General features: G+C 37.4%; 1 protein-coding gene across 3 annotated transcripts in view; it reads left to right on the top strand.

The window, feature by feature from the left end:
* Window positions 1-23,783, top strand: part of LOC149572079 (putative N-acetyltransferase ycf52) — a 144,648-nt gene that overhangs the window by 91,059 nt on the left and 29,806 nt on the right. The window lies entirely within an intron of this gene.

Below are 23,783 nucleotides of genomic sequence, written 5' to 3'. Positions count from 1 at the left end.
TTGAGGTACATTTTATATTTTAATTAGATTATTTTATGTTTTCTTAGATTATTTATTCAATAGCTCATGTGGGTCCCACAAATGTATCTTGTGTTCAAGTCGTTGGGTCCTTACCAAAGAAGTTTAAAGTCATACCTGTCAATTCTGATGACTGAACTAAGTGAGCATCCCATTCCGATGATCCTGTTTAGCAATACTTCCCCCCTTCATGTCCTCCTGCAATCACCCATGAAAAACTCTTTCGCCATAATAACAATTCTATAATAATTTTCATAAAAACATTTAAAAGACTTTAAGTTATTAATTATAATTCCAAAATCAAGCAACGGCTAACATCATATAACATTCAATGGTTAACGATCATCTTTATTAACAGTTAATATAATGGATATAGATAACTACCTACTTTACATGATCATGAAAGAAAAATCCGTTAAATCCAACGGTTATGAGCAAGTTTAAATTTAGGTCAAAAATTTGGGATGTAACACTGTTGTCTAAGTTTTTTGATTATTTTCTCAATATTCTGAGTTTTTTTTTGTGAGAATAAATAAATTTGCAAATGACAGATGGTACATGAATGATATCTAAATACTAGCAAATGCCTCAAAAAGATTTCTTTATTTATTCAATAGTTAATAATAGTGCATTCATGTGCAATTAATGATATTTAAAAATAAAAATTGCAGCTCATACAAAAAACTTGGAAACCCAATGCAGCTCTATGTTTCTACCATAATCCTTATCAAACAATCATACATTGCACATAATTGTTAGCCACCCAACTCTTAGTTGAATTGATCCCCAAACATTGATTTGTTTTCCTTAGGAATCAAACACTTGCCCCCGAGTGACTCACATATCCATAGTATTAAGTGCGATTGCTGGGAAATGCACAAAATCAAACTCAAAGGGCTGTGATTTCTTCTTTCCGAAGAGCTTGATCAACGCTAGGACAGGGCTAGAGCGTAAGTAGGTTTTAGACAGGATTACTAGTCTATGGACCATATATTGACTCTTTGCACTGTAATTGAGCAGGTTTGCTCACTCTCCTCAAAAGTCTGTTGCTTCTTTGTGGACATCTGCAAAGCCTTCGACATGATTCCCCGTTTGGGCATATTTATGAACTCCTCTTAAGAAGCTTCCTTAATGCAACAATAAAACATAATAAAGTGCCATATAAGATAATTATTAATTACTTTTGGCTCCCAAAATGACCTTTTCCACCATAACATAATATAGTCACACATAAGGCGACAATTTCTTGTGCCTACGATTTAAAACTTTTCAACTCAGTTCCAACGAGCTATGATACTGAGGTGACCAACATACAACACCAAAAGAAATAACAACCTCAACATATTTAGATGAATAATAATAATAATTCACCCGTCTTGCGAAAACAATTGCAGAGGTATCATAATAGAAATATGACAACACTAGAGTAATCCTGATGAAGAAAGACGATGAATAAACCTGACGGGGTGACTTTCTATGAATAGATGCTCCCTCCAAGATTCTTGGAGCCCAAACTAGAAGCCTGAATTAAAAATAGAGAGCATTACCCAACTCTAACTCAACTAAGTTTATTAGAACCAACAATTTGGATTATTATAAATAGTAAGTCACTCAAATAGAGCCAAAACACACCATAGGTTGCTGGAAAGCCTATAACCCCACAATTGAGACCCTTAGATCCCACTGTCAGGTTACGAAGGTCGCACTAGTGAATTGACCAAGTCAACTATAAGAACTTGCTAAAAATGGGGACATTACATCAAATTACTGATGGGACCAATGCAATGGCTAAAAACAAAATAGATAGAACTATTAAAAGTGTCCTTGGTTACTATTATAAGGTATGCACAATTGTATTTAATTTTGGGATTAATATTTTTCTAAGCATGCCAAACTCCCTTAGATTTATGGGGAAATGACATTAAAGAATCTTGTAATTAAAAATATATTGATATTTATAATATATTGAAAATAGAATAAAATAATTATATATTGAAATAAAATTAATAATGATAACATATATTAAAATAAAATTAATAATAACATCAAATATAAAAGAAATAGAATTACACCATTATGCTATTATTTTCATTATAGAATCAATATTATTTATCAACACAATTATCAAAATTATTATGAATAACTATTTATTTCCACTATATGATTACTTGTATCTACAAGGGGAAGTTATGATGCAATTGAGGAGAGGCTCGAGTAAATTCCAGCCATTGGATGTATCCCAATAGAGGGAGGGGGTTAGCGTTCCATAAATCTTCATGAAATAGACTTGAACTTGTAAACTTTGTGGGCACACCTTTTGAGGATTGGTGTCTAAGCAACTTGATTACACCTGAAGTCTCTTTCTTAAACCTAAATGTAACCTCCAACATTGTCATTATTTGACTTATGGAGAAGGATGTCTAGTGTTACCAAGGAAGGGCTTGTGTAAACCCAATTTAATGGATCTTATCCCAATAGAGGGTAGGGTCAGGAATCCATAATCTTTGTGAAACAGACTTGGACCTGTAAATCTGGAGGGAATCCATAGATGGTGTCTAGACAACTTGAATAACATTCGTCTTCTTGTCGTAAATCCAAATAATAATATTATTTGGTAACTAAAATGATTGTTACGAACATTACTATTGACTAAATAACTATCAATCTTGACCGACACAAAAAAGGGCCATTACACTCTCCAAGGTTGAACACCATTTTTTAGAAATGTTGAAAAGACCATTTATTTAGGAGATGATGAAAATTCAAATCCACTTCAGTCCTATTCCGATTCTATGTAAGTTTATGTAAGGTTTGAATAGATGAACGATATGACCACCAATGCCATCATGGCAATAATCATCATACCAAATTAGAAAAGTTTTGCGATGAGTGTTAGGATGGTTGTTCAATGGTTGACATGAAATAAAGGTTACTGGGGGGGGTGGGGGCACGACCCCTAATATTTTGTAGGCACCCATATGTACAACATTCTCTGGGCTGGAGGAAGATAAAGGTAACTTTCCCAACCCAAGAAATACATCTAGCGCGAGGCAATATGATATCGAGAAAGGGCTTCCATTTGTAACGTTTAGGCCAAAGATTTATAGTGCCTAAATTCTATGTGATTTCACATAAGGACTTATAGATCCTAATGTATAACAACCAACTTTACTAACCCTTACTTTTCTTATATTTTATCAATCAAAATAAGTTATCTACATATTCACATGCATGGATTAACAATTATAACATATTAACTGATTCTCGTGAAATGCATTGACTAACAAGTGGATATTTATTTCCTTTGTTTAATTAGAGTAAAGATTAAATTGCATAAAGAGATTTTATCAACTAACTGATACATTTAAATATCACTTCATAACTAAAAATAAATAAATGTAATTGCAAACATAAATAAATAGCTATCTAGCTGAACCTAAACCTGAAATGAACATGAATGGAAATACAAATAGCTGCTAAATCATATCAGGCTAAGGATGCAGACCCGTTTTGTCTTCTGCAAGTCTTGACTTTGGTGGAGAGAAGTATTGTCAAAGGCTTAACCATCCAACCATGGACCTAGTATATCCCCCTCTCACTCTTAGCTGAGAGTGACCCTACCCTATATGGGGTAAGGCATGAGAACACCATCTCGTCTTGCTACCTAAGCATCTTGGTGTTAAGAGTGTCAACTACACAACCAACTAGACCGTGGAAGCCTTCTATTTGCATGTCCATTTGACGATAATTTATCTTGACCTCTAGTGATCAGAGTAGCATCAGTTGCCAGTAAACCTACCCTTGCTATTGAGGGGGGGGGGGGGGGGGGTTGAATCAGTATTCTACAAACTTTAGCCCAAAATTGGGTATTATTAATTGCCTTATAACTTGCATATAAAAGCAAACTAATTATACCCACAAAATGATCCACTAATCAAAAGTATTTGGTTAAAGATATTGACCCTATTAGGAGTTTATTACATCCGTATAGTGTCTTGGTCCTTGTTAGAGGACTTAGGCCTTGTTAGAAGCCTCAAGCATGTTAGGAGTTGCTTTAACCCTGTTAGGAGTTGGTACATATGCATAAACAAAATGATGTACAGGCTGAGCCCATTACCCAAACATGTAACTTACAATGTAATTCCTTGATACAAAAACTTCTTTGCTTGCTGCTGATATCTTCAATATCTGATATGTCACTTGTTATTCTTCACAAAACTTGTTATCCTCTAATCAAACATCAGATTTCGTATCACATAAGGTTCGCAAAGTCTTCATAAGAAGCACACATAACTTTGCATTTACATTCTTTCTTTATAGCTTTGTAATTCACAAAACATTGTCCAATCGGCCTTCAAGCTTTCACACATTTGGCAAAATACAAAATTAACTCTTGCTCTCTTAGGGTTAACATCTAGGATGTTGTCCCTAATTAGTCAAGTAATTATTTTGTAAATGAAATAATTCCTTAACTCACAATTACCCATTTTCTATTATGTTTTGTTCCTGTCTATATACTGCCGTAACTGGTAAAACTGTCATATCTTCTTTTGTACTGACCGTACTGACTCATGCTCTGGCATACGTCCTCCTGACACTCTGTACTGTTCGTACCTAACTATGCACGTGCCAATAATGCCTTTGTCAACTACACACATCAAAACTATATTTGGTTTGCCAAATAACTTAGTTGATACGTAGACAATTTTCTAAGTCTGACTGGTGAATCTTCATCTTCAAGATCTGCCTTCTTAATGCTAGATATATGTTGCCATAAATGAAAACTCCAACTTATTTACTTTGCCAAATTTCCAACAGGCTAGTGATTTACATGGAAACTATGTGCCCAATCACCCACCAATTAACTTGACAAATAAGACTATCCAATTGCCCACCATGAGCTGACTCGGTTTACAGTTCCAGGCTTTAGTTCCCTTTCTTTTGTTTAATTTATTAGTGATTCATAGTCTGCTAAAAATTCCAACCACCTTTGTTGAGCATTAAGGTTGGGTTGAGTGAATATGTACTTCAATCCATGATGGTTTGATTTAAGTTCAAATACTTTCTCAATTAGGTAGTGTCTCCACATTTGAAGAGCGTGAATGATGGCTGCCAATTCTAAATCATGGTGTGCGTAATTCTGCTCATAGTTCTTTAACTTCCTATACACATGCAATTACTTGGTCCTCTTGCATTAGGATGCCTCCCAATCCTTCTCTTGATGCATCGGTGTTGGTGTAAATAATTATTCACTATTTACACTTACTTAAGTTTACTTAGGTTAATACATTATTTTAATATTTATTTATTAGTCACCTAGGAGTATGTGCACTCTTGTGAGTTGTCATGTTGACAACACAGGAGTTCACACCTCTTTTATGCACATGGTGTCTACAATATAGGAGTTAGCACACTAATTAAGCACATGGTGTCTACAACGTCTCCACTTGAGATACACCTTGTCATTCTTATCCTCTCATTTAGAATGATGGATAAGACGTGTGCTTAGTTGTCATGCTTATCTTATTTCTTGGTTGTTTTTAGAGAGTGTACATTTATCATATACAATATAGAGCAATGTATGAGGACATACTCTGACATACTGATCATACTCCTTTTTGGTCTACAGTTGTGCTTGTGTTCGAGTTCTACGATCTTGGGTGAATTTTGCCCTAAGGCAAATTCTTACATGGTATCAGAGCTATACCAAAATCTCACATGATATCAAAGCTATACCAAATTCTTACATGGTATCAGAGCATGGAGATTTTCTCTTCACATAGCCGTTCGAGACTATTGTTGCTTCTGCACCTTGGCTCGAATCCAGAGTATTGCAGAAATTGGGAGCGTCTAGAGCCAGAACGGAACTCGCCATTGCTTCTAGAATGCTGATTTTGTGAAGATTGGCTATAAATTCGGCTACCCTAGGCCAAAGTTGATCTGAGGCAAATTTTTTTTGGAAATCGGCACCCGAAGGCCTCGATTTGCAAGTTCGGGTATGATCTTAAGATTTGCAATTTAATTTAATTCAGATCTGGTATTTTGTTTTTCTCTGTGATTTTCGGATAGCTTTTTTGAAATATTTTTCCCCCAGTTGGCCTAGCAGAGAATTTTTTTTTGCGGAACTGGGTAGTCACACCCTGGCTCTGTAGTGTGCCATATTCCATTTGGCACAGGGAATATTCTTTATTGTAGTAGGGACATTTTTTTCGGGCACGCATATTCAATTTCTAGCCTCGCTATAAGTTCCGGCGATCGGGACCAACCCTACCCTCAACCGGCAACCAACACAGTGGAGGGCTTTGTTTATACAAACCGGTGGCTGCTTTTGTTTTAAACAATTGCACATTATACAACACAATCAATGTGGGATTTTTCCATGACTTTTGGCATCCTATAAAATAAAGTCTGATGCCTGCATTTAATAACCTGACACTGGCCTTTGAATTCGCAGCTTCTGCTCGTCTTTTTTCTTTCCGACTCCCAGCGTCGTGCCATTTGTTAACTTTTGGACGTTGCAATTTTCCCGGCGACGACAAACTTCCTCTCGGTGCTGCATTTTCACCAGCTCCCATCAAATTTCTTGGCTTGTATAACAAGTATTCCGGCCGCCGGCACTGTCAGACACTGTCGATAGTAGAATCCTGGCTTGCGGTTTAAAGATTTCTAGTGATAACCTGTGACTAGACACGTGTCTCTCCATGTGGCAGGAATTGCGCTGACATTAGACACTGTACTTGTATAGTCAGATTGATACCTCAGCGTCCGTCACACGACACGTTAGCGCCTTTGCAGTACATCGTACTGCTACGCAGAATCCGACTCAACCTAACATATCACTGTTCCGTACCTTGCCATGTGGACTGTTGTACCGCCCCGTGTATCGATTGTACTGCCACGTCAGTAAAGGGGACATTTTTTTGCTGATGTCAGCTAGACACGATGTTAAATCTGATGGCCGTCTGACCGTCAAAGCCAGGGATTTTATAATTGCAGCGACAACTGTTTGACCGTCAAATTTGAGCTAGTAGTTTTTCTTCTAGACCCCTCTCCAGATTCAGTTTTGATTTGGCAGCCCGACTTTGAGAGGCCATAACTCGGTCATTTGGACTCCAAATCAGGTGTGATTTTTAAAAAATTTTGGGTAGAATTTCTGAGCTCTTCATTGGTGTGATTCTTTTTTGGTTTTGGTGCACAAATTTGTCGGAAATTGCATTTTTGGGCAATTGTACCTGTCTAATCCTGCATTTTGCAACTTGAAACGTTCTGTACGGGCTCGTTTGGACTCCTTTTTAGGTTTTGTTTTTTTCAAAGTGCGTTATTTTTCATCTACTTTACAAATCTGCATTCAAATAATAGGGTTGTGTGGACAGGAATATCACTTTCAACATTAGGGCCTTTTTTGCATTGTATTGCTTTTCAATATTGCGGTATATCTGAGCTACAGTGCATAGTTCCAGATTTAGGCCTCAAAAGGCAGCTGTAACAGGCAAAATCAGAAGCCTATCTTGTACATTTTGACAAGTGGCCTCTTGTACACACACCACCTATAAAGCACCGAATCTTTCATTAGGGGGGGTTTCTTACATTTGTCTTGCATCTTTGGGGGTTACATTGATTAGTCCATCATGGAAGAGGAAGATTTGATTTACTTGACACTAGACAGCTTTTAGGAATGGAGTCAATTGGCTATCAAATATCTCAGTCAGCACAATGCACTACCATATGTGAGAGGACTTACATATGATATTGAGACTTTTTCCTTCATTAGTAGTGTTCTCTTTCTACAGACAAATATGGAGGTTTTGGAGTCACTTATTGACCTTAAGGAAACTGATCCATATGTTCATTGGATGCATCTTTGGGAGACGTATGGAGATCCACACATTCCTCCATTCCCCAAAGATCTTCTAGCTCTAGTTGCAGCTGCATCCTCTCCAGATGAGATCACACCTCTAGATGCTCTTGTTGCTTCTATTGATCCTATTTCAGCCACAGATGCTTCGAATTCAGTGCAATAGGATCCTTTATGTCTTCCTACTTTACCTTCATGGGACGACTTCCTTCCAGCCATTGCAAAGCTGTTTGTGGAGTCTCACATTGAAGATGTGGGAGACATCCTAGATGATATTTGTCTTCTTTTTGAGGCAAATTCTTCATCCATTGCCGCAGTGACAGATTCATGTACTTCAACAGAGCAGGGTACACTATGTCTTCCAGGTGATGACTTCTTAACTGACATTTCAGGTTTGTTCATGGAGTCACACACAACATATTTGGAGGACTTCTTTGATGATATACCGCTTCTCTTTGATAAGGACGATCCTTCTACAGTTGTTGTGAGGGTTCACTCTGACCCTCATGTCCATTCTCTACATGACCAGTCTTTATAGGCTGATGTGATTGTAGGTCCTTATGTACAACAGGTGTGGGAGGTCTCTTTATCATTTGAGAAGACTGTTGGTTTCTTGAAACAGGTTCTACAACAATCCTTGCTAAATTTGCACTTCTTCTTAGCAGTGTTGGAAGGAGCCACCATCAGTATCGACACAGGGACACTTGAATAGGTTTCAGAGACACCTTACATCATCGAGATTATTTCCACACCCAGGGGAAGCGTCTCACGAGTACCTCTGCCATTGTTTCTTCCAAAGGGGAGGAACATCATTCAACAATCATGGATCAGTTTTTACATTGGAGCATTTCTCACTGGTTGGCACCTTACCTTTAGGGGGGGGAGTACCTTGTCTCCTTCTTCTTCTCTTTTATGGGGGGGACATTTTCCTCTTAAGGGGTTTTGTCCTTCTTCCATTTCTCTCCTGTATATACTTGATGTATGTCGTAATGGGTGGGTCTTGATTACTCCATCCATCCATGCATCTTGTCTTTTTATCTTTGTTTTTGGGGGAGGGTTTTTCCTATGAGGTTTTTCCTCTTTCTCTGCTTTATGAGAGATTGCATTGCATTTCATTATGTACATGGGTACCTAACATGGCCTAGTCGCGGGGACCTATCATGCATTCATCATCCTAGTTTTCATAAGCTTAAGGGCCTCCCCTAAGTTGCACTTAAGGGGGGGTGTTGGTGTAAATAATTATTCACTATTTACACTTAAGTTTACTTAGGTTAATGCATTGTTTCAATATTTATTTATTAGTCACCTAGGAGTATGTGCACTCTTGTGAGTTGTCATGTTGACAACACAAGAGTTTGTACCTCTTTTATGCACATGGTGTCTACAACACAGGAGTTAGCACACTAATTAAGCACATGATGTCTATAACATCTCCACTTGAGATACACCTTGTCATTCTTATCCTCTTATCTAGAATGATGGATAAGACATGTGCTTAGTTGTCATGCTTATCTTATTTCTTGGTTCTTTCTAGAGACATTCTATGTGCTTCCTGAGAGGTCTTTATATACAGGCACTCTCAGTGTGTACATTTATCATATACAATACAGAGCAATGTATGAGGACATACTCTGATATACTGATCATACTCCTTTTTGGTCTATAGTTGTGCTTGTGTTTGAGTTCTACGATCTTGGGTGAATTTTTCCTTAAGGCAAATTCATACATGGTATCAGAGCTATACCAAATTATTACAGTTGGTAATAATTACGAAGTGACCCTCTGGATCTGGCACTTCGAGTATTGGTGCAGTAGTTAGTTTCTCTTTCAAATATTCAAATGCTGGTTGACATGTTTTTGACCAAGCAAACTTCTTCCCCTTCCGCTGCAAGGTAGTTATGGGGTGTGCTATCCATGAGAAGTCTCTAACGAATGTCTTGTAGAACCTGGCTAGACCCATGAAGCTTCTGGCTTCTAACACATTCCTAGGTATCAACCATTGCTCGATAGCCTAAAATCTTGGAAGGATCCATTGTGATTCCTTTGCTGAATTAAAATTTCCTAAATAGTGAATCTTCCTTTGATAGAAAGAGCATTTAGACAATTTTCCATACAATCTGTGCTCACACAACCTTTGAAGAACTATTTTTAGATGTTTTTGGTGCTCCTCATTGCGAGAACAGATAAAAATATCATCAATGAGTACCAATACAAACTTGTCTAGACAATCTGGAAATGCCCTATTCAGAAGATTCATAAAAGTTGGAGGGGTGTTAGTCAACCCTAAGGGAAAAATTGTGAATTTATAGTGTCCAAAACGAGTTCTAAAGGCAGTTTTATGAATGTCTTCCTCTTTGATCCTTGGTGATAACCGGACCTAAGATCAATCTTAGAAAATATTGATGCTCCTTTCATCTGGTCGAATAAATCTTCAATTCAGGGAAGTGGGTATCTGTTTCTTATGGTAATGTTGTTGAGCATGCTATAATCTATGCACAACCTCATGGTTCCATCCTTTTTCTTAACAAATAATACTTGGGGTCCCCAAGGATAGACGCTAGAGTGAATGAGCTTCTTATCCAATAATTCTTGCAGTTGTACTTGCAACTCCGTCAGTTCTATGGTAGTCATTTTGTAAGGTGCTCTGGATATGGGCTCTACTATTGGTATTAAATCTATGGTAAAATCAAATATCCTAGAAGGGGGTAAGATAGGTAGTTCCTAAGGTAGGAGTACCTTTCCACAAAGGAATCCTTCATTCCTTCTCTAATCTCCCCATCCTCTAGAATGCAATCATCTTGATACACAATTTCTCGAGTCTCATTTAGATCTTCTATTTTTACTGCATATATCTCACCCTTTTCTGCTACATCTCTTAAGTTGCATGGTTGATATTTTTCATGTTTTCACTTCATTTAGTATTCCTTGAATGTTCATAGAGTTTCCTTAATCATCTAGGCATTCTACTGTCTTTGCAAGTCAATCCACTTTCGCCTTATGTTCACTAAGCCAATTGATCCCCATGATAATTTCATAGGACCCCAATGGTCCTACATACAGGTTAACCTTAGTAGAGAAGTTTAAAAAGTTTACTTGAGTCTCAAATAGACATTGGTCTACTTGAGCCTTTGACTTGTTTGCATACTCAATAGTCCAAGGGCTTGCCATAAATCCAATTCTTTTTGGAAATCTACTTAACAATTTTGGAGATATAAAAAACTTAGTGGCTCTAGTATTAATTAGTATTGTAATGGGGTTTACATATATCTTACCCTGGGTTTCTATGGGGGGCAGTTGTTGCTTTGCTTGACAGTTGTCCACTGCTGCATGAATCCTCAACTAGAAGATAGTTTGTTGAGGTTGTAAGGGAGGATGCGTTTGTTGATTAGATGTGCCCTTACTAGGGCACTGATAGGCATAGTGGTCTCTGCTAGAAACGAAACAACCCTTCGCTGGTACCTTCTTTTCATTCCCTTTGTTGCTAGTGCTACTCTGGAATTTCTCTTGAAATCTTTACTATTCTTCCCCTTTAAGTTGGGTTTGCTGGCCTTAAAATTCTTTAAGTTCTTTTTGTGAGTCCCTAGTTTGGAACTTGATGTACTCCAGTTGAGCTTCCTCTTATTATCATGGATGGAATCATCCTTTTTTACCCTCTGTTCTTGTTGGATGGCCTTTTCTAGGGCCTCCTCCATGGTTCGGTGTGCTAGCACATCTATGGCTCCCCCAATCCAGTTATTCAACCCCATGATGAATTTTTTGACCTTGAAATTTGCATCTTGTTGACAGTCAAGAACATACTTCAGAAGTAGAGTAAATCTTTCCCAATATCTATTTTTTGTCACATCCACCTATTTGCAGTTTTGAAAATCTAACACCTAATCATAGAAGGATTCGGGTAACCATCGGTTCTTAAGGATAGTGACAAACTTATACCAAGTGATGTTAGTGGTCTTAATATTTAATTCCATCTTAAAGTTTTCCCACCAAGTAGTAGCTTCCCTAGTAAGTTGAGAGATTCCCCAAACACCCTTTGAGGACTTGGAGAAGCTCCTAAGGTTGGAATACTTCTCCATTTTGGTCAACCATGCCTTAGCGGCACCCCCAAACTTAGATCTTGGAAACTTAGGGGGCTTGATTTTCTTAATGTCAACAGATAACTGTAATGTCCCCTTCTCCGCACTAGCCTTAATGGTGCCTAGTTGGTCTATCTTTCCATCCGGATAGGCAAACAGCATGTGATGTAGGATGCTAGCCAATCACAGGAGTTTTGGTTTCAGTTGAGGAGATTTAAATGGGAAATCCTAAGGTTAAAGTCACTTTAATTTATTGAGTTGAAACATAAAGTACTTTTATTATTTAAAGTCACTTTAGGACAAAATTACTTAAGTGACTAAAAGACGAAATAGTCTCTTATCCCACATTGTTAAGATGTTTGTATCTCCTCACACTTGGAGGTTATAAAAGAAAGCATTTGCTTTCAGATTGACACAGTGAATATGATAAATATTAATATATTGCTACCAACGGTTGCTTTAATGTGACTAGTGAACTTTGAGGACGAAACCCGTCGAGTTATTTGAGGAAGTTGGATGTCACCCCAACCCCTTATTCTGGGTTAACACACAGTTTAGGCAAAAATCGGCAAGGAACAGTAACTTCATCTCAGAACTGGAAGTAAGTTATCTATTTGAAAACTCAGTGGAATAAGATTTGGTTGTTTTGGGTTCTTTCCTCCATGCTTTAAGTCATAACTATTGCCGACTAAGGAAGTGAGATAGCTGCCATAGTAGACCTTGCTGGTGTAGACTGGGTGAATAACTTCCCACAACAGTCGGAAGGTATCCAACGGTAGAAGAAAGAAGCTTGGGGACTGCAGTTACAGTCTGAAACTCAGTCACATGTTCAACATATACTTGGCATCCTGCTCTTATCATAACTGAAGAACATTCGTGAGAAGAAGCGTAGTCTCTGGATTACAAATTAATAAGGTACTGGAGTCACACCATTCGCAGCAGGAGTTACATGGCATAAGAATACATGACAACAGTCATCCTAATTCCCACGTTCAATAGAGAGAGGTACGGGCTGTTGATTGAAGTTGGGATTGCAGCTTGCGGCTGAATACATTCACTAAATCCAAGTGGACAGTCACCTACATCGACTAGCTCAAGGATACCAGTAGCCTGTGGCAGACATTCATACCCTATTACATAGACTGTTTACCTTCAGTGGCTAATTCCAGGTTCATTAGTTCTTGTTTGTAGTGTAAAACTATAATCATCTGTTGCAAGTAAAAATGTTGAATTTGATTCAGTATTCTTGCCATACTTTCAGTTAGTTTATGGTAAACAAGATTAATCTATTATCATTGTTGTAAACATTGCTGTGGTTATTGAGTTCTGCATTATCCAAACTTTATTAGACTAGGCATGTATTATTAGAACCGATTATTTCAATGGCTCCATAGCTTAATACTGAGGTTGTGCACCAACTGTTTGACGAAATTCCATCTGCATAAGTGTTAATATTCTGATCAGAATAAGCAAGGTTTATTACAATAACTTACTATTTTCTTTTTCTTTTGAATTTCCAACTATGTTAGAGGGGACATGTTCTTTGGTTCACTATGGGTAGATTGTTTTCGCTTGGCTATAGGCTTAGGTGAGGACTGAGTGTCTTCATGCCCGTGCCCAAGTTGGGTTACTAAATCTTTCATCCTCTTTCCATTATCTCCATTCTAGTCTGGGTGCTAAGTAAAATTTGGACAAGTTGGTCCTTCGAACCTTGAGGGTTAACCAACCTAGGTATCTCATTTTGCACATGGTGGTTGTTATTATCACTCTTTTCCATTGCCTTTGGTTAAGGTTCTTGAAATATAGTTGGTTCATCCATAAGTCGCATACACATATGTTTATCATTTAAAAGGATAATAACTGATTGCTAAGAAATGACAAGAATGAGAAAGTACACAATTCTATTAGTTCTCATCACTTTCGTGATTAATCTCAAATAAATAAGGCAACGAGTTTATGTTGCAACTGCAACCTCATTTATTTACACAATGTTTCTCACTACTGTGAGTACTTTATAACATAACTCTTTAAGTAAATTGGAAACCCTATCCTTGGGTATCCTGCTTGTTTCCTTCCTTGGGCTTATTCTACCTGATATAAGGTACATGATACATCATAAGTAGATCAACTTGTTTAGAATTCCATATTTGGATGAATTCGTTTCTCATAATTGCCTTCCTGACATAAGTCACTCTTTTCTTGTTGATCTTGTTTAAGGCATGGGCTAATGTTTCATCATCTTTGGGTGTGTAGTAAAATTAATAATCAAATTTGGGCATATTCTTAATTTAAAAGATATAAAAGGGGTGACGGGGTTTCTTCTGAGGCGTCATTCAGGTTCTTATCCTATTCTCATTTAAACATTTATTTTAGTTTTCTTTGAAAATAGTGGTGAGCCAAGGTTTAGTGTCAAACCCAGAGCTTTGGTACCATATATAAGTTATCTACATATTCACATGCATGGGAATAACAGTTATAATAGATTAACTGATTCTCGTGAAAATCCTTAATTATTAATTGGAGATTTATTTCCTTTGTTTAGTTACAAAAAAGATTAAATTGCACAAAAGAGAGTTCATCAACTAACTGATATAATTAAATATCACTTCATATAATTGAAAAGAAATAAATGTAACTGCAAACATAAATAAATATGTATCTATTTGAATTTGAAATGAACATGAATGAAAATACAAATTCCCGTTAAATCATATCAGGCTAAGAATGCAGATTTGTTCTGTCTTGTGGTAGTCATGACTTTCGTGGAGAGAAGCATTGCCAAAGTCTAACTACCCAACTATGGACATAGTATATCCCCCTCACTCTCAGCCGAGAATTCCCTATCCTACACGGGATAAGGCACGAGAACACCATCTTGTCCTGCCACTTGAGCATCTTGGTGTTAGAGTGTCAACTACAGAGCCAACTAGACCGTGGAACCCTCCCATCAGCCTATCCATTCAAGTGCAACTTATCTTGACTTCTAGTGATCACAACAACATTGATTACAACTAAACCTATCCTAGCCAGGATTTACATGGACACTATGTGCCTGATCACCCACGAGCAACTTGACAAACAAAACTACACCCAACTACCCCCCTTAAGCTGACTTGGTTTACAATTCCGGACTTTAGTTCCCTTAATTTTTTTATTATTGGATCAATCTCTTAATTTGCAAGGATATTCCCACAATCCATTGTTCACAAACTACATCATTCATCTCAGCCATGCTTGACCATCCTTGATGATCCTTGGTGTAACTATCCATCTTTATGGAATTCACAGGATGTTTATATAGTAGTAAATTTTTTTCCATATAAGGAATTTTATAAATGATATCAAGAGCAAAACACGGCTTTTAAGAGAATTCAATATTACATTGCAAGGGGGTACACCTTTTTGTCTTAGAGACATGGATTTTTTATGCCTTTGTACAAGGCTATACAACTTGTGTAGATTATTCACTTTGATTTAGTATGTGAACCTCATTTGTTTTAAAATGACAAGCCATAGCATGTCATAGCTCCGTGCAAGAGCGCTGATTCTCATTCATTTGTGCTTGGCTAGTAGTAATTTATCAGGCTGATTGGATCATGAGAACAATAAAATATTTGACACAATGATTGATTATCGACTGGCAGAGATTTCAAGATATAAGTGTAAACTTTATCATCAAACATAGAACTTGTTCGCCTGGATACAATTCTAGAGAGTTTGAGATTCGATAAGGAATAACAAAAGCATTTCTAGAATACAACCTGACAGGGCTGTGATGTAGACAAAGTGTATCCTAAGAATCCAAGCCATAAGCTCCAACATCAAAATTACTAGCCTCTGTCGACACCACTAATAAGATTAAATTTTACTGATATGAAATACAGCATACAAAAGTGAGGATTGGCAAGAGTATTTTGAGAGCAAGTCTTGAGTGGCTGTGATCTTCCATCTTATAGAACAATGCTCGATTAGAAGGGAATAATGTTTGATCAAGAAAGTGTTATGTGCATGGAAAGATATGTAAGGTGGTGAGCATGAGTTACAATCTTGATATAACTTGAAAAATGTAGAGGGGGAAAAATAATAAGGAATTTATGAGAGGCCGATAGACTTTATGCATTAAATTAATTGAATATAAGAAAAGGTGAAAAATAGAATCCTTCCTATAATTCTTTTTTTTTTGGTCGGTAATAAATTTTTATATTATTAAAATATCATATTTACAATATTACATCTGGGCTTCAAATTATAGCCTTCCTTTGCACATACAAGTTTCATCTCAAGAAACCGTCTAACTATACATTAAAAAACTTCTATCTTTACCCTAAACTCTCTACTTAATAAACTAAACCCATAAACATCTTGGCAATTCATAATTGGCCATTGACATAAACATCAAAATTGAACAGTTTCTGCCACCTGTTCGTCTATACTTTTTCCCATTTTCCACTTTCCATTCCATCGCTTGGCCTTTGCTTCTTCTCGACCTCATTTCATTCTCGCGCTTCTTTGCTCTTTTCTCCCTGATCTACTAAAAACTACCCTCAGAAACTATTTTTTTTATCATTGAATTGATTTGCATTGTTCCTTTGTTCCACTTTCAATCCTCAAAATTTCCTTCAGCGGTCTCGTTTATCCTCGTCCAACAAAATTCAGACACAAAAAATTTAAACCAAAATGGCCAATTTTCTTTCTCCTTCGTCACTCTTCCACCCTCACTGCGAATATCACCCTATCCATCCTCCTAATCCTTCTACCTCTTGCACTTCTCCTGTTCCTTGGGTGAGCAATGAAAAAGCCTCTAACCCTTTGATTGCTTTGCTCCAAGAAGATTCCTATTTCCGCCACCAACTTAGCCCATGCCAGCTTTATCTTGGTTTTATAACCTTCCTTATCCACCCATGTTGATCATCACAGAAAACCCACCCTGTCAATTCTCATGCCTTCTTCAAAATTTTCGTAACATTCACTGTAGTCAAAGCCTTTCCCCGGCCACACTCATTCTAATAGGGATTCCATTCCCACAATTAAATCATCTGGAAACAAATTTTTCATTACCCGCTCCACCTCATCCACTAGGCTTGCAATCTCCAGCCCCCATGCCATTATTATCGCCACTATATTTGCGTTAATCTTCCAATGATGGGTGGAGCTTTGAAACAACTCTCCAACTGTCTCCTTAACGACTTCCATCACTCTTGGCATTGGGCACTTGAGCAGCAATTTCAACCTCTTGTTCTGCACCGGTCCAAACAAAGCCTTTTGCTGTTTGCTAGTTCTAAAGGTAAAAGTTGCCTCCATCTGCCTTTCAATTCAGTCACTATCACTTCTTTAGATTCACTGTTTAGGTGGTTAGAATAGATTTTCTACCATTACTATATATTGCTTTCCGACTGCATTCACACTAAAGAAAACGTCCCATCACCCGTCCACACACATCGAGCGAACCCTTTTTTCACCTCTTGTCATGATGGAACCATTTATTGCTGATTTTCCATATCTCTCCATCAATTTTCTAACAGCCCTTTATGACGTTAGTCATCATTCCCTCATTTCTTAAAAGCATTCGACCAATCTTAAAAAGAACACCAATTAATCAATGCAAAAAACCTCTTCATCCAATACTTCCCAACGGCTACAAGTTTCAAAAACTGGCTTCCCATCATCTATTAAACCTATTGCCCATTTTGAAAGAGCATCCGCATCTCTATTTGCTTCTCTAAAAAAGGACATATTTGAAATTCCTCAAAACCATTTAACTCTTCCATAATAGACACTAACAAGTTTCCTAGGTGCCATGCGTGAATTGAATTATTATTCACCGCCTGTACAACCACCATCGAATCTCTTTCTAAAATATTTTTTTTCCTCCACATCTTTTTACACATTTTAAAGCTAACAATGTTGCTTGGAACTCTGCTTTATTAATTGTCCCATCCTGTAACCTTAACGCTCCATAAGCCACTCTCTCCCCTAAATAGTCCTTAATAATGCATCCTGCACCTGATTTCCCTGAGTTTTCTTTAGAAGCCCCATCAAAATTTACTTTAACTAGCCTTTTTTAGGAGCTACCCACTTCGCATCTTCCCTTTTCTTGGGTTTAGAAATTTCTTTTCCTTTAGCTCCTGCCTTTCCTATTTTAATCCTTGGCCACATTTTCTGAATTGCCCTGTCATAGTTCATGAACACACATTTTAATAATTTTTTCCTAAAGACTACTACATTCATCACTTCTTCAATAGAATGATCAATCCGTTTTAGAAGCTGATCAATTGTCTCTGATCAATCCTGAAATATCCGTCTATTTCTTTCCTTTCAGACCTCCCATATCACAATTGAGGGACTTGCTTTCCAAATGCATTCAAATAAGTTTCTTCTTCCTCCTGTTGGCCATGAAATGAAGAAAGCCTTAAGAGAGGGGCTCCATGGTCCAACCCAACCCAATTTTCATTGAAGGCAACTCCAACACTTTGCTGCTATGTCACAATTTAACAATAAATGATTAACACTCTCCTCTTCTTTTCCACATATAACACATTTTGTAGGGCCTTGAAAACCAAATCTTCATCTTCTATACCCTGTTAAGATTTTGCCTTATATTCCTAGCCATGTGAATGTTCTAGCCTTTGGGAGAATTTCTTTACTCCAACACAAATCCCCGGCTTCAAAACATTTTTCCACCTTAGTGTCTTAAGATTTCATATCCAAGCTTAACTGAAAATTTACCCGAGGTTGCTACGTACGAGCTAATCTTATCTTCCCTATTAATTATGCAAACCTTTGTATTCTTAAAGATCTCCCTTAGGGATTGTTGCTGTCCTTTAGATAGGCCCTCCACTCTCCAATCTTTCCACATCTATTTTTTCCCAAATACCCCTTCAATTTCCTCCATATAATTTCTCACATTCCTACCCCACAAATCACATAAAATTTGTTTCATATCCCTATCCCCTATTTCCTTATCTAAAGATTTGTATACATTCCATGAATCCTCCCAAAACTTTACCCTATTACCATTACCTATGACCCATGAAATATGGTGTTTAATGACATGTTTACATGATAGAGCAAAGTTCCATATTGCAGAACCTCTAATCGGATTTTGATTAGTTAATCCTTATATTCTCATTAGAATCCAAATATGTAGCTTTAAGAATCCTTATCCACAATTGCTCTGCATCATTTGCCATCTGCCACACCAACTTAGCCCCTAAAGCTGTATTCATTGTGTTCTAGTCTCTAATTCTTGCCCCTCCAAACTTTTTGAGTCTGCATATCTTTTCCCATTTAAGTAAAGGCCACTTTTTCTCCTCTCCCGCCCCACTCCAGAAAAATTTCCTCATCTGCCTTTCCACTAGATTAGTCACCTTCTTTGAGATTTTTAAACACATCATTGAAAAAATAGGCACTGTTGAAACCACAGATTTTAGCATCGAAATCCTTCCTGTAGAAGTCAATCACTTACCTTTCCAACCTTCCATCTTCCTCAGACATTTTTCTGTCAATCCCTTCCACACTTCACTTTTATTATGCCCTTGGAATAAATGGATTCCCAAATACTTGCTCGGAAGAATTCCTTGCCTTATATTCAGAATTCTTCCAATAGCTCTTCTTCTATAAAGAGGGGTGTTGAAAAAGAAAATTTCAGACTTTGCTCAATTTATCTTTTGTCCTAATACTTTTCCATAAATTTCCAAAGTTTTTTTCATAATTCTAGCTTCTTGCTTCAAAGCTTCATTCGTAAGAAAGGTGTCATCCACAAACTGCAAATGTGAGATTGGGTCCACTCCCCTTGCCACCTTTACCCCTTTGCACAAACCTCTAACTCTTCTTTCTTTGATTAGCCTCTCTAATACTTCAGCCAAAATTATAAATAGGAAAGGAGATAAAAGGGTCATTTTGCCTAATCCCTTTTTCTAACTCAAAAAAACCTTGGGGACTACATTAACCAACATTGAAAACCTTACAGAGGTTAAACATCCCTTTACCCATCTAATCCATTCCTCCTTAAAACCAATTTTTTCAGAACTTTGAACAAGAAAACTCTATTTACCTCATCATAAGCTCTTTTAATATCCTACTTTACCATCATTTTGTTAGATTGTTTGTTCTGACCGAATGTTTGTTCAGACCGAGTGGATCATTTCATGGGCAATAATCACCCTTTCAAAAATTGACCTTCCTGAAGCGAATCCACTTTGTTCCTCCGATATTACATCATTTAGTACCTCTTTAAGCCTATTGGCAACTACCTTTGAGATGATTTTATACACAGTATTACATAAAGAGATTGGTCTAAAATTCTCAAAGGATTTACATTCATCCCTTTCTGGAACTAAGGCAATAAAAGTATTATTCAAATCTTTTAGAACAAACCCTCCTCTTCTTGATTCTTCAACCATTTCCCACATTTCCTCTTCTATACACTCCCAAATGAGTCTAAAGAAACTTCCTGTAAAACCATCAAGCTTTGGACTCTTGTCTTTTTCTAGACCCCATAACGCTTTTTTCACTTCCTCTTTGGAGACTTCAGCATTTAACCTTGCTTTTTGCTCATCTATAATACATTTCTGAATGCACTCCAAAACTTCCTAATCTAAAGCCTTCTCCCCATCCTCAGTTCTACCTTTGTCTTTGAAAAAATCTATTGCTACTTTCTTTATCAAGTTTGGATCACTAATCACCTCACCTTCTTCATTCTTGATTGAATTTTTTTTATTGTGGGCTCTTTTAATTTTAACTGAATTATGAAAAAACTTTGTGTTCCTATCCCCTTCTTTCAGCCATGTTTCTCTTGATTTTTGCCTCCAAAACACTTCTTCTCTTAACAGGGTCTCAACATGTTCTTTTTTTAGCTTCTTTTCTTCTTTGAAATCATCCTCATCCATCCCCAACCGGATTATTTTTTCATTCAAGGTTTTCAGTTCTGCTTCCAAATCCCCTTTTCTTTTAAAAAATGTTTGGGAAAGATTCTCTATTCCACACCTTCAATTTTCCTTTTATATACTGAAGCTTCTTAAAAATTTTAAAGGCCATGTATCCATCCCACTCTGGTGCTTCTCCCCACCAATTTTCTACCATCTCCTTAAAACCATCCGCCCTCAGCCACATAGGTTGGTTCAAATTTGAAAGGGCATCGGTCAGGAGTGAGTTCTTCTTGTATTCTTAGACTAATAGGGAAGTGGTCTCATCCATGAATAGGCAAAATCCCAGCGTCTACAGACCAATCAACTTTTGTCCAATATCCCCCTAAAAGGAACCTTTCCAATTTTTCAGCAATATTTACAAACCCTTGCCTCCTATTGTTCCATGTAAAATCCCCCTATTTAAAGGGAATATTGATAAGTCCATTTTCCATAACAAAAGTCGATAAGTTCTCCTATGTAGTTGACCTCCAAACTTGACCTCCTTTTTTTCCTTTGAGTATAAAATAGCATTGAAATCTCCCCCTACTATAGTGATTTCATCTTGTAAGACTTCTAACATGTCTGTTAGTGTTTTCTAGAGTTCTCTTTTCTCTCTGCTCTGAATTGGGCCATAAACATTAAGGACATTGAATTCATATCCTAATTGTTTTGAGGAGACTTTTAACCACTGCCAATTCCTGCCCATCTGCATTACAATTCCATTCACTGTCTCCTTATTCCATAAAACACACATTCCTCCTGAGGCCCCCTCTATAGCCACCCACTCAGTTTCCCATTTAAACAACTTTCTCCTCATCCCCTCCAAATCATCCAACTTTATCTTTGTTTCTTGCATGAACACTATATTCGGTTTTGTTTGATCCAGGCCTCTCCTGATCAAGCGCATTTTGTCAGGGGCATTGCAACCCTTGACATTTCATGAAAGGATCTTCATCCCTTTCGGGAGGGGTTCTTTCCCCTTCCCGTTTTCAGTTTACTTTGACCTTTGGCACTTCTTGCTATCTTGATCAATGCACTGATTGTTCTTCCCCCCCTTTTTTGGCTCTCCCCAATAGTTACTTTATGTTTTTTATTTTCTAATTTCTCAATAGTTCATTTTTCTCTAAGGATCATATTTTCCTCCATCCCAAAGAAATCATCATCATCGTCTACATCTCTATCTTCTTCCTCCTCATTTAGACTTCCTCCAAGCTTGATTCGCCTAATCTTCCTTTCAGGTTTCTAATTGGAGAGATTTCAATATCCTTAAAACACTCTCTAGTCCCCCCCTCCATTTCGCCCCTGCCCAGTCATATACCCTTCATTCTCCTCCCATTCCCTTTGTGAATCTTCTGGCCTTTCTGACACCATTACTATGTGGCCTCCTTCCTCATGGGCTTTTTGAGTTCCCGCTATTCCCTTCTAACTCTTTTTTCATTTTCTTCTACAATTCTGTCTTCCACCCTTTCCTCCCTATCTTCCCTTAGCTTCAGTTCCCTCCTTATTTCGATAGTCTCCCTCTCCAACTTCCTTTGCAAGTCTTCACCACTCTTTTTTTCACTTTGTGGTGTTTTTTTGCAGCCCTCTCCACTTTCCATATCTAATACTTTTTCCAGACCCACATTTGTAATCTCGCTTTCACCTGACCCTCGATCCAAACAGTTATTTGCTCTTGTTTTCAGCATCATAACATTCTCTACTTTTGCATTATCCCTTTTCCACAGATTTTCACTCTCATTCTTCTCGATTTCTTTAATCTTGTCTATCTCTATAACCCTCTGGAGCAGCCTTTCCTCTTCTTTTTCCTTATTATGTCCTTCTTGTTTACAACTTTCAAAGTCATATTCCTCACACAGGCAAAGCTCACAGACCTTATACCCTTCATCCAGAGACATTAGCTGTCTCCACACTACCCCATCAATAAAGATCTCAATCAGTTCTAGGATTGGATGGCTATCATTCCACATTATACATATTCTTGGGAACATTTGCAGAGTTTCTCTGTCCACCATTTCTACTGCCTTAATAAATATTCCTAGCTTGTTTCCAATCACTTTGTAACGTTGTTCTTGCCAGTATTCCTGAGGCAAATTTCTCAACCCTATCCATAGAAGGAGTTCCTTTATTACCTCCTTTGTTGGATCAAAATTCATGGTCCATTTCTACATATAAAACCCACATCCATTCATAAAAGAAGGGCCACTATTCAAGATCCAATTCCTACCTTGTGCTATATCAACAGTCATCATACAAAAACCATCTTCTAGAGATTTAAAGTCTTTCACTTCACCCCAATTCTCATCACACCATTTTTTAACCTTCTCTATTGCAGGCTTTGGACCTCCCCACTTTAGAAGTAATTCATTTTTCTCCAGATAGTCACTCCTCACCTTTATCAAACTGCTATCCAGCACAACTTTCTCCACCGTGCATCGAGTCCACTGCTGATCCTCACTCATTTGCTTCTCTTGGTTTTCCACTCCCTGTGATTTTCTCAAATTTTTTTCTATATTTTCAAAAACCACTTTCTTGCCCAGATTCACAGATGTGAATCTTTGCATCATGTGTCTTCTCCAACCATTTTCATTCCGCCTTTCTCTTCCATTTAGCCATTTTTCTCCATTGTTCTGTCCCACTTTTTTCCGTTGAGATCTTTCCTGGAAGTTTCTGTTCCCATTTTGCCATCTTCCATTCCTATTCCCCCAATAAAACCTTCCTTCATGTCTTCTGAAAGGCTCCCAACCTTTTCCAAACCTCCCAAACCTTTCATTATTCCTCCTATTCACTGTAAACCCTCTCTGAGCGCTTGACCTCGAGCGCTCTGCCATTTTTTTTTTCCCATGAAACTTCTCCGAAAGGGTTTGTGGTCCCTTCCTATAATTTATTATATCAATAATACTGATATTATTTATGCATGTTTGTATGTGTTAT

Source organism: Cupressus sempervirens, chromosome 2, assembly GCF_028749045.1.
Source record: "Cupressus sempervirens isolate cs-2001-9-10 chromosome 2, ASM2874904v1, whole genome shotgun sequence".
Lineage (NCBI taxonomy): Eukaryota > Viridiplantae > Streptophyta > Pinopsida > Cupressales > Cupressaceae > Cupressus > Cupressus sempervirens.
The sequence above is the reverse complement of the archived record's forward strand: the minus strand, read 5'-3'. Positions and strand labels throughout refer to the sequence as shown.